Raw genomic sequence first — 12,086 nt, 5'->3', positions numbered from 1 at the left:
CAGACAAGGCTTGGCTTCTAAAATAGGTCCAAGAAATGCAGTCACGCCTTAAAACAAGTAACGCCTGACAACATATTGAAAAAGAAAGCTTGTGTCAACTAAAAAGTTGGGGAGTTCGCAGTTTAATTTACTAAATAAATCAAGTAATTTTGAACTGTTATAGTGTTATGAAAACCTTTATGATAATGTAGTATTAAATAGTTACAACTGTTGGGTTTGTAGGCCTTGTTGGCTCGGTTTATTATATGAAGTCCAAAGGGTAGACGGGTATAGGGTGGCCAGACCGAAGCCCGGCCCGGTTTTGATTTCTTGTTTAATAAGATACAAACCATAGTCGTATCTCTCTCTCTATATATATAACGTCATATACTTGTAATCGTTGTCACTCAATAAAAGAAATACTCAGTTGCCACCCGTGGACGTAGGTCAGTTTAGACCGAACCACGTTAAATCCTCGTGTTTGTTATTGCTTTTGGGTTTGTGTTCGGTTCGTGTGTGTGTTTAATCCTAACAAGTGGTATCAGAGCTTAGGTTTGGATCACACGAGAACACGTTGAACCAGTTCTGCTTATCGCCACCGCACCTGAAGTCGGACCTAGGGTCATTGGCGGATTCAGGAATATTTTTCAGTGGGTTCACTATTTCGGTCGGTTTGGCGATTCAAGTTGGTTTGACGGTTCGGTTCGGTTAAGGTTTATCACATAATAAAAGTATGATACAATAACAAAAAGACAAACATCGTCATTGGAAATAAAAATACACATAATACAAATATGAAGGTCAAATCTATTCCAATATTTCTCTTTCTCTTGTTTTATTCATTGTGAATAATTTTGTAACTACTAACTTGTTAGATTACATATTCAACACTAATGAATAATCATTTTGCTTGAAATATTAACTCCCACTATGAAAAAAAGTTTTAGGTTTCAATCGAAACCCCCAAAATAAACCACCAATCGTGCATACCTCAAATTATTTTATCATCAAAGAAACCTTAATGTAACCTCAAATAGTCAAAACATCATGATAGTCACATTACCAAACTAGAGTGAGACTTTTTTGCAATCAAATCACGTATTACTACCTGCTTGAAAATTAAATATAATTATTTGCAAAACAGAGGAGGTATAAAATCTAAATACCTAACTATTAGAAAAAAAAACAAAACAAAAACACATGAAATACCGCCTGAATGGGGATTCGAACACAGGACCTGACAGTTGCTTACCAGTGGACTACAGATTCAGTTTCTTTATTGGTTCACTATGAAAATATATATGGGTTCACTCTTATGATTTATTAAGGTGTTCTACATAAAATCTGAAACTCAGTGGGTTCCCGTGAACCCGTACCATTATATGTAGATCCGCCCATGCCTAGGGTTCCGTCCTATTCGGTTGGTCGCGGTTAGGGGTGTGCAATGCTGTGAAACCGGACCGAACCGGGAAGAAACCGACCCGTCCCGAGACCGACGAATGCATGAAATCAATAACCGATGACCGGACCTATTGAAGTATTTCGGGTTTAGATCTCATTCGGGTCCGGTTCCGTCGGTTAGAGTAGAAGACCGAGACCGAAATATGAAGCACGTTTTACTTGACTATCCATGCATTTGCAGCAACTATTTTTTGCAAAGTTGAAGAAAATAGAAGACAACGATGATGAAGAAGTCTTGATGGTGAAGACAAATGGCACCCCATTTTAATAATCTTTCTTTTATTTTCCCTATGCAGATAAAGATAAACACTTATTAAAATTTTTGAATTCTTTTTCCTTTTTTATTTCAACAGCTCTTAAATCAAAAAAAAAAATTCTTTCTTTGTATGTAAACTTGTAAAACATTTAAAATATATTGACAATTATAATTATATTTAATCTAATTGATAATTAAGTAGTAATAATAATAAAAGTTATAAAAAGATATATTTTTAACAATGTCATTATTTTTAAATATATAAATATATGTTTATATTATCACTTGTAATGATTAAGAAAATATATAAACAGTCACTTTTTTAGTAATATGATCAATTGAATTTTTTGTTCGTCATTAAAAAAAATAATATGTTAAATTTTAGTTATTTGAGCAATAAAATATAGTTTTACAAGTCAAGGTTTGGTTAAAACCATGGGTAAAAAGTAAAAACCATGGTTCTATTATCGACGCATCAAAAAGCAAAAGGTGATTCAGACTTTCTTACTTTTAGACCAATATTAATTTTTTTGAATATACAGTGATGAGTAAACATCTTTTGTCTTCTTATATTTACTTGCTTCATCTTCTTCAAACCTGGTAATCATGGAAGGGGAAGCTATCACACAAGTACACAACCAAGTTTCAAAGGTTTAGAAATTCTTTGTTATGTTCAAATGTTTATGGATATTCGTGTTTTATTAAAGATTCTATCTTGGGCTGCATACTGATTGCTGGATCAAACTCATTCGGTCCGCCCTTGAAAAATTCGGTCACCCTCGGTTCAGACCCGAGACCGACCCGATAACCGAAATTGAAAAAAGTTGGAACCGAAATTCTCTAATGTGCTTTAGGGTCGGGTCGGTTAAGTCATTTTTCGGTCCGGTTCTACGGATTTTGGGTCGACCCGAATCTGCACACCCCTAGTCGCAGTCACAGTCAGTTAGGGATTGTTCCCAGCCACCAACGTTCGTTTTGTGGAAGTTCTATTTTGAAAGTTGAAGAAGTCGGCAGTCTACACCGCCGCCGCCGCTGTGTAGGGTTCCGTCGTGCTAGAATTCCGTTTAATACTACTAGCATAACCACTGTAACATCATATAAATTTCGAGTTCAAAATGTCAAAATCCAAAAGTTTAGGGATCAGATTACCAATTCCAAACCTTAGGGTTTAAAATGAAAAAAAATTATGTTTTCTTGTCCTATCGCGATACGCGACGGGACAAAGGATAATCCCATCGCGTATCGCAAAGGGCTTGGTCAAAAAGTTCTAGATGGAGTCAACATCGATACGTGGTCACTGTTGAACCAACGTCATCGCGTATCGCGATGACGTGGTCTGATACAGTGTGACACGTGTGCCACGTGGCAGACGGTGGCACAGTGTGTCGCCACGTGGCAACATGTTCGCCACGTGGCAACATGTCCGCCACGTGTCGCCACGCGGCACAACACCTGCCACGTGTCGCCACATGGCAGGTCTACGTGGTGGCGCAGAAGGCCTACGTCGCGATACGCGACGGGCTTGGCCAGGAGGCCATCGCGTATCGTGATGGGTTCCAAAATATGCCTATAAATAGAAGGCCACGGGTTCAGTTCATTCACACCTCAAAACTCACACAACTCTCTCTCTCTCTCTCTCTAACATTTCTCTAGAAGTCTACAATCATATTAACGACCCACCTCGAAAAGCGTGCCCGATTTCCTCGATCTACGTGTTCGTTTCCTCGAAGTTCGTGCCACCCTCCACCCACATATCAACCAAAAAGGCATTTGTTACTTTCCAATATCATGGCGATGATTCTGGAATGGCGTGTCAACGAGTGTTGAAGTTTGGTGTTTATCGTTTGGCGTACTAAAAGGAAAGTGACGTGAGGGGAAGAATTGATCTAGAAGGCCAAAGAGACCACGCGGCGTTGGAGTGCTGCTCGAATCATTAGGGTTTCCATAAGCTTATAAAGGTAGGTGTAACGCCAAAAAATATAATAATATAATATTATAAAAGACTTAAACCTTTAGTCGAGGTTATACTCGATACCTCGATAAAAGAAAAGAAAACAAAACAAAGAAAAGAACAAAAGATAAGAATATGAATATTGATAAATATATACGTGTGTAAGTATATATTATTTGTTATGAAGATATTATTTAAGTAATAAATAGTTATTCTTAACTAATAAAGAAAAAGAATATGTTTCTTAGAGAAGAAGAAACGTAGGGTTTTTATAAATAAACTAAAGGTTTATAAATTACTTTTAAACTAAAGGTTTTTAAGTAAAAGAGATTTGAACTAAAGGTTCATCGAGGTAAAGTTTATAAAATAAGACTAAAGGTCTTAAGCCGGATTGTATATCCGACTAACAATTGGTTATACTCGTACTATAGGTGCAAGATAGCAACGGGAAAGACCCTCGGACGGTGCTGAAGCCGATCCAAATTGAAAAAGGTGAATACGCCCCAAAGATTTACAAACTTGTTTTCAAACGAGTCAACGTGTTATATGAAAAACTTTACATGAGACTAAGTGTCTCTAAAATATTTATAAACAAGGGTATAAATACTGGCCTCAGGCTATTTTGTACGTTTGTCTGGATCCTTTCATATGTGGTGGGCACACCACACCTGGTCACAATTACGCTCGCATGCGGGGAGTATGACCTTGTGTACTCGTATAGGCACTCAACTAGTCGAACGCTGCGGTGTTTCGCTGGGGGAACCGAGTAAGACTTGAGTTTATAAATTGTATTGTTTTAACTTAATTATTCCTAAGCCATGTTGGGTCGAGGCCTAAGTAGTCTCGAGGGGAAATTAAGTAAAGAAAATATTTTTAGCGTCAGCATATTCACCAACATTTGTTGCTGATGTATTTTCTTACATTTTTCAGGTGAACAAGGATAGCGCTTGGAGTGACGAAGTGCTATAGATATCCGATGGCTCGGATCATTTTTTTTAAACATAAATATATAAATGGTGGTTTTGTAATTATAAAACAAGTAATCTTTTAAACACTAAAACGGGAAACTTTTATATCCCGTCTTTTGTATGTAAATATTTAAAACTTAAATCCACATGTTTATAAGTCTTTCGCTAATTAAACGTAACTCTGATTTATTTACAAATGTGGTACCAACATATGAGTCATACTCCTAGGCCGTAGTTTGGGAGTGTTGGTATCAGAGCCATCGATCTTAGCGAATTAGGTATTACAAGATAATACCTAAGCTTCGATCCAAGTATAGGAATTAATTGTTTATTTGTAATAGGGATAAGATAGGCTGGTAAACCTTTTCTTTCCCTCTTCATTCTAAACCACCCAAAAATTGTTAGATGTCATTCAAAAATATGATGGCAAACTTTGTACGCAAGGCTAAAGAAGCTGGAATCGCTGAACCTTTCCCCGAGGACAATATGAGTGAAGGTTACTATGAGGCATACTTTGACCAAGATGTAGAACATGACCTAACCAAACCTGTATACTACCCTGGAAGCAAGCACTACCCAATAAATGTTCCCGATAGCCCAACAAAGCAAAGAAGTGAGCCACCAAGGCACTCAAGCTACTATCCACCAACAATCCGCATGTGACATCCCTCTGAAGTTCCGACGTATCATCCATCAGAGATCCCCACATACCAACCATCAGAGATACCACCCTACTACCCATCAAGCAACCCAACATATTTACCACCCAATCCTCACCCATCCTATGCCTTCTAATCCAACTTACCCATCAAGGAAGAACCAAGATCCCCGTCATCTGATTGGATGCAATGCCACTCCGACCAAAGAAGATGGCATGCAGGAAGCTCTGTCTTCAATGAAGTTAACTCCTAACCAAACAACGGTGAAGGGTCGTCCTGCAAACCCAAAATGAGGGTAATGATGCCCTATGAAAGTTTTCGAGTGCCACCAATTGTAAAGGAGACCGTTCAGCTCATGGAAGAAGAGGAAGAGGAACCAGAAGAGGAGGACCCAGAGGAAGAATATGAGGAAGAACCAGAATAAGAGTATTCCGATAATCCCAACGAGATATCAACACCGATGGAGGAATCACTCACTTCCCAAAACCCAAGCTACGGTTTTGTTGATCCATATGTCCAATACCTCGATAAACTCAAGAACCAAGCTACATCAAGTCTCCCACCTTTTCAAGTTGTGATCCCAACGGAAGAGGAGCAAGCAAACGAAATCTGAGAACAGAATAAAGCTGCTGAAGCTTTCTTCCACTACCCATCCGACATGACAACAATCCCGTATCCAGAACCAATAAATCATTATGAAATGGTGACAATGGGTTACCGCGACCCACCTCCGAGATATGGATACCCCAACGAAATTCCGCAATCATACGAGGAACACTTGGACCGCGCTTTACATGAGTCGGACGATTGGAGGAAAAAGATGGCCGTTGAAGGAAAGAAAAAGAAGAAGATGGGAGAGACGCTTCTTCGCAAGTGCAACAAGTTGACGAAGGTTGTAAGAAAGTTTATGAAGGATTGAAGCAGTGTTGATGAAGGATGTGAAGTAGAAGTGTGTGTATAATGTAATCCTATGTGTTATGTGAAATATTGTGTAATAAAGAACGTGGAAACGTTCTTAAATAAAGATAAGATAATCAATATATATATATATATCAAATGATATATATATGTGTGTGTATAGTAATATATATATATATATCCTTTCGTGACATATATATATATATATGTGAAATAAGATATATGTTTAATATAAAAAAAATTGTTAAATTTCAGATATAAATTTAAAAGAAAAAGACATGCATGTCTGAATGAAGTAATAACAATGAAAATGCAAGAAAAGAAGAAGAGATAAGAAAAGGAAAGGGGAAAGACCCCATAAATAAACAAGATGACCTAATTCATGAAAAATACATGAGTCAAATACAAAAGATGATTAAAGATGCGGTTAGAGAAGAATCTATGGCTAGGTCCCAATCAAAAAACTCAAAAACATTCTCATTCCGTTAATCCTTCTCGAAAATCCGTAAAATCTCGTCTGAAACCCTCCAATGTCGAAGAAAGTGTTCACGAATCGAATGCTGATGGAGGAATTAGACAAGAAATAAAGAAACTCAAGATTGGAGGGTGTTCATTTAAGGATTTCAAATATTATGGACCGAAAGAGTTCCATGGTGATAAAGGAGTCATAACAAATGTGAGGTGGCTTGAAGAAATGGAGACAATCGTTATAACGAGCAAGTGTTCCGATGAAGAAAAGATTCAATATTCTGCCCTTATGTTCAAAGGAGAAGCACTGTAGTGGTGGAATACGATGATCATGAGTAAAGGAAGAGAAGTGATGTACAATCTGACTTGGTATGAGTTCAAATCGATGTTAATAGCAAAGTTTTGTCCCATGCATGAAACCGACCAAATTCAAACTAAATTTCTTAATCACAAGGTCATGGGGACGAATCTTCGAGAATACAACACCAAGTTTCACGAATATTGTCGTTTGGTCCCCAGCTGGTTAATCCTGAATCCAGCAAAGTTACACGATACATTTGGGGACTGTCGCGGGGAATCCGCGATATGGTGAGGTCTCATTTACCTCAAACCGCTGACTCTGCGATGGAGTTAGCTGGTTACCTGATGGGCGTAATGGTCCATAATAAGGAAGAGGACAGGAGGATTACAACGACAACAACTCAAGGGAGAACAAGTGGAGGCGCCAACGACAAAGGCAAATGCGCAAATCAAAGTCGATCTGGGTTTAACTCGAATGCACCATTCTGCAAGATATGCCGAAAACGTCACCGAGGTCAATGCCGACATGCTTCAACAATCGTGTGTGAATCATGTCAAAGACCGGACTAGGCTGCTGCTGACTGCTGGATTGTCACACCCTCAAAATCCACTAACGGAGTTTTACCGTCAGAGAGTGTGAACTAACAGGATCGGAATCATTAGTTATAATCAAACACCAAAAATAAAGTTTTCAAACAACCAAGACATCAAGTCTTAAGTAAAAATGCGGAAGCGTAAATCGTAAACCAAAACAGTTGCGCCACACAGGACGACTTAAAAACACAAGTTGTCAAAGACAGAAATTAAAAGCATTTTTTAAAACAATGATGTTTAGCGAATGCATGTCCTAAACCGCGCGCCCGCCTCGGCTACCTGAGAATAACATACTAAAAGTGTCAACACAGGGTTGGTGAGTTCACAAGTTTATATAAATAAAGCGTTTGCGTTTTTGTTTACGTTTTGCGTTTGCGTTTGCGTTACCAGATATTGTTAAGTCAATTATATATCGATAGGTAGCTAGCCTATAAAACAAGTATTACTAAGTGTTCGACACCGAAGCAGACTGTTTATCAATTGCCTTGCCACCATGTCAACCACGACCATGGTAATGTGTTAGCCAAAATTACACCCACTCGACCTCCAGTCGAGTTTAGAGTTGGGTGGGGTTTGTCAAACCCAGTAGTACTACTCAACAATGACTCGCTATTATACAAATACTAAACGGTTCGATGTTATGAAGGACTTTAGTTGGTTCGTTTGCCACTTAGCCTTTACAAGTGATATATAACTAATAACAAAATCTAAAGCGTTTTGGAGTATGTTATCTCCCCCAAGTAAAAAGCGTTTAAAAGAGTAAAAGGGGAACGTGAAACTCACTGTTTGCGAAGAATTCAAAAACAAGTCAACCAAGAGATGCGCGTCACATAAAATACTCACTAGCTTTCTAAAACAAGAATGAGATTTTCTAAGTGTTGGAACTATTATTGAGTCTCTAGACTCGGCACATAATACCTATGCATGAGATACGTTTCGTGTTTCGTTTATGAATTGTGTGTGACTCAACAAACACATTGGTGATACGTTACATGTGTGAACAACTACTTACGTGTCAAGTATTAATATTGTACATTACTAGCAATTATTCCCCACAAGGGCAATTTAGTCAAAATCATGGCAATTATCTAACAACAAGTACGTTTCATGTAATTTCGTATAGTTCAGCAGCTAGTTTTATCAAGACAGATTTCTACTTGAAAGATTACTCTATTCAACAGATCACAACATATAAATTAATTCACCAAAAATCGTCACAAAAGAACACATGAGTTAGGTTTCCAGAACTATTTTTATTATATTTTTATTCCACATAGTTTTCTCACAAGGACCAAAACATTACAGTAAACTCACAGCAGTCAAAATCATGCGCAACAGAATGATATTTGTTATTCCCGTTAAATGGTAATTTCAATTAATGCAAGACTGGGTTAGGTTCTTAACTCAACATTTTAACTTCCAGAAGTGGAACCAACCCATTTGGTCTTGTAGTTTATGAGATATGATAATTTGAAAACAGCCTAACAGAAGACCTCACAATTCAGAATTGCACTTCAGTTTTGTAAAATAATAAAAGTTAACTTTTACACGTCCAAAAATTACAAACTTGGACTTTATAGAAACTAGACTCAACCTAGTACACTGTAGTGTTAATAATTTCGACCAATTACCACATTAACATTCAATTACAATCGTCTAAACATTAACTTAACAATCTGTCCAGTACCAGTTTACATCAAAACTCAACATAACAACAATCTATGAACCATAATCCATGCATATAACACTCTAGACACAATATTTACCAACCATGCATATCAATCTCACATTACACACATAGTATGGTTTTTCTTGAAAGTTTAAAATCAAAGAACAATGATTAACAAACAACAATAACACAACAAGTTATCAATTTCATTAGCAAATCATCATCAAGCATATAATCAAACCCTAACTCATCTAAATCATCAATTTCGTGAATTAGGGTTTTGATTAACCCATTCAATATCAAAATTAAACATATGGAATGCATAGAGTAGTTGTTAATACCTTCCTAGTACCTTAATTCTTCAACCAAAAGCTTGAAAATCCTTGTGTGTATGTGTGTGTAGTGTGACGGCAGCCAAGAAGAGGGGGGGCGATCGGGTTTGGGAGGGAGAGAGGAGGTTAGGGTTTTTGTTATTAATTAATAATAATTATATTACACAATGGCCCCTCAACTTTTAGTTATTACTTTTCTAGCATAAAATAGCTTTTTGCATCTTGAGTTAATGTTCTACTCAATATTATCAAATAACACATAAGCCTAACATATAATTATCAATTACTTATTGTTTTGATGTTTGTCTTTTATTCACCAATGGTTTGAGTCAAATCGTTTGCGTTTCGGTGCATCCCGAAAGACTACATGTGTAGTGATTGTCAAGCGTCATTTAAAACCCTAGTTTAAATGAAATGAGATGTGCGTTATAGTTCTAGTGATCTTAAGTGTGAATTGACGGAATTTGGATTAACGGAGTTAACCTGAAATTGACGAGTGTCACATCATTCCCATGTTGAAAGAATTTTTGTCCCGAAAGTTTGAGTCAAGTCGCGATGGGTGTCTGAAAAGGCAAGAAAATTTTTCAGTTTGTCATATCATCCCCTAGTAGAAAGAAATTTCATCCTGAAATTTAATTCATACCTCTGGTGATTTCTGACGGTTTGACGGCTTTCGCGGTTTTTGGTGTTTGGTCAACTCTTCAAAAAGGTGAGGATACTTTTTCATCATTTGGTCCTCGCGTTCCCACGTGAACTCCGGTCCACGTCTCGAGTTCCAACAAACCTTAACGATTGGAATTTTGCTGTGTTTGAGTGTTTTGGTTTCCCAATCCAAAACTTTGACTGGTTCTTCGATGAAGCGTAGCTGTTCATCAACTTGCAACTCATCCAAAGGGACTGCTTGGGTTCATCGGAAAGGCATTTCTTCAAATTGGATACATGGAATACATTGTGTACACTACTGAGTTCCGTTGGTAGATCCAGTCGGTACGCCACCCGACCAATGTGCTCAGTTATCCGGTAGGGGCCAACGTATCGTGGATTGAGTTTGTTTCGCTTTCCGAAGCGAACCACACCTTTCCAAGGTGAGACTTTGAGTAATACTTGGTCGTTCACTTGAAATTCAAGAGGCTTTCGGCGATTGTCGGCGTAACTCTTTTGGCGATCTCGTGCTGCTGCCATACGGTTACGGATTTGAACAATCTTTTCAGTGGTTTCAAGTACTAATTCTGGGCCAGTGATTTGGCTATCACCCACCTCTGCCCAGCAGAGAGGTGATCGACACTTCCGTCCGTACAACGCTTCAAACGGCGCTGCTTTAATGCTTGCGTGGTAGCTGTTATTATACGAAAACTCTATCAAAGGCAAGTGAGGTTCCCAAATTTTTCCGAAATCCAACACGCATGCACGCAACATGTCCTCCAAGGTCTGAATGGTGCGCTCACTTTGCCCATCCGTCTGAGGATGGTATGCTGTGCTCATATCAAGGCGGGTGCCTAGTGCACTCTGTAGTGACTTACAAAAGTGCGAAGTGAAACGGGAATCTCGATCAGATATGATTGAGACAGGCACTCCGTGTCTAGACACTACTTCTTTCATATAGATGCGAGTCAGTCTTTTCATTTTGTCCGATTCCTTGATTGCTAAGAAGTGTGCAGACTTAGTCAACCGGTCAATGATCACCCAGATGGTATCGCATCCCGTCGGTGTTTTGGGTAATCCCATGATGAAATCCATGGAAATGTGCTCCCATTTCCACGTTGGAAGTTCCGGTTGCTGTAGCAGACCAGATGGTTTCTGATATTCTATTTTGACTCTTGCACAAGTCAAGCATTTGCTCACGTAGGTGGCAATGTCGGCTTTCATGTTTAGCCACCAGTAAAGTGCTTTCAGATCATGGTACATTTTATCTGAGCCAGGGTGAATGGAATATCGGGACTTGTGTGCTTCGTCCATCACTAGAGTTCTCAACTCTCCGTATCGAGGGACCCAAATCCGGTTTTCGAAGTATCGGACCCCGTCCGATTTGGTTTCAAGTTGCTTGTTCATGCCTCGCATGAGTTCTGATGGGAGATTATCTTCTTTCAAGGCTTCTAGTTGAGCATCACGAATCTGATCATGTAAGTTGGCGTGAATCGTGAGTTGTAATGCTCTCACTCATCTAGGTTTATCAGTTTCTTTTCTGCTGAGAGCATCGGCCACTACATTGGCCTTGTCAGGGTGGTACTTGATGGCACAGTCATAATCCTTAAGTAGCTCAATCCAACGACGCTGTCGCATGTTCAACTCCTTTTGATCATAGATATGTTGGAGGCTCTTGTGGTCGGTGTAAATGGTAAACTTGGTACCGTACAAGTAATGCCTCCATATCTTAAGAGCAAACACCACAGCTCCGAGTTCTAGGTCATGGGTCGTGTAGTTCTTCTCGTGAATCCGTAGTTGTCGAGAGGCATAGGCTATAACTTTCTCGAGTTGCATCAGCACGCAACCGAGACCTTGTATCGATGCGTCACAATGTACCTCAAAATTTT

This window comes from Bidens hawaiensis, unplaced genomic scaffold, assembly GCF_021521415.1.
Source record: "Bidens hawaiensis isolate Kalapana, Puna unplaced genomic scaffold, B.hawaiensis_p1.1 tig00002866_1, whole genome shotgun sequence".
Classification (NCBI taxonomy): domain Eukaryota; kingdom Viridiplantae; phylum Streptophyta; class Magnoliopsida; order Asterales; family Asteraceae; genus Bidens; species Bidens hawaiensis.
The sequence above is the reverse complement of the archived record's forward strand: the minus strand, read 5'-3'. Positions refer to the sequence as shown.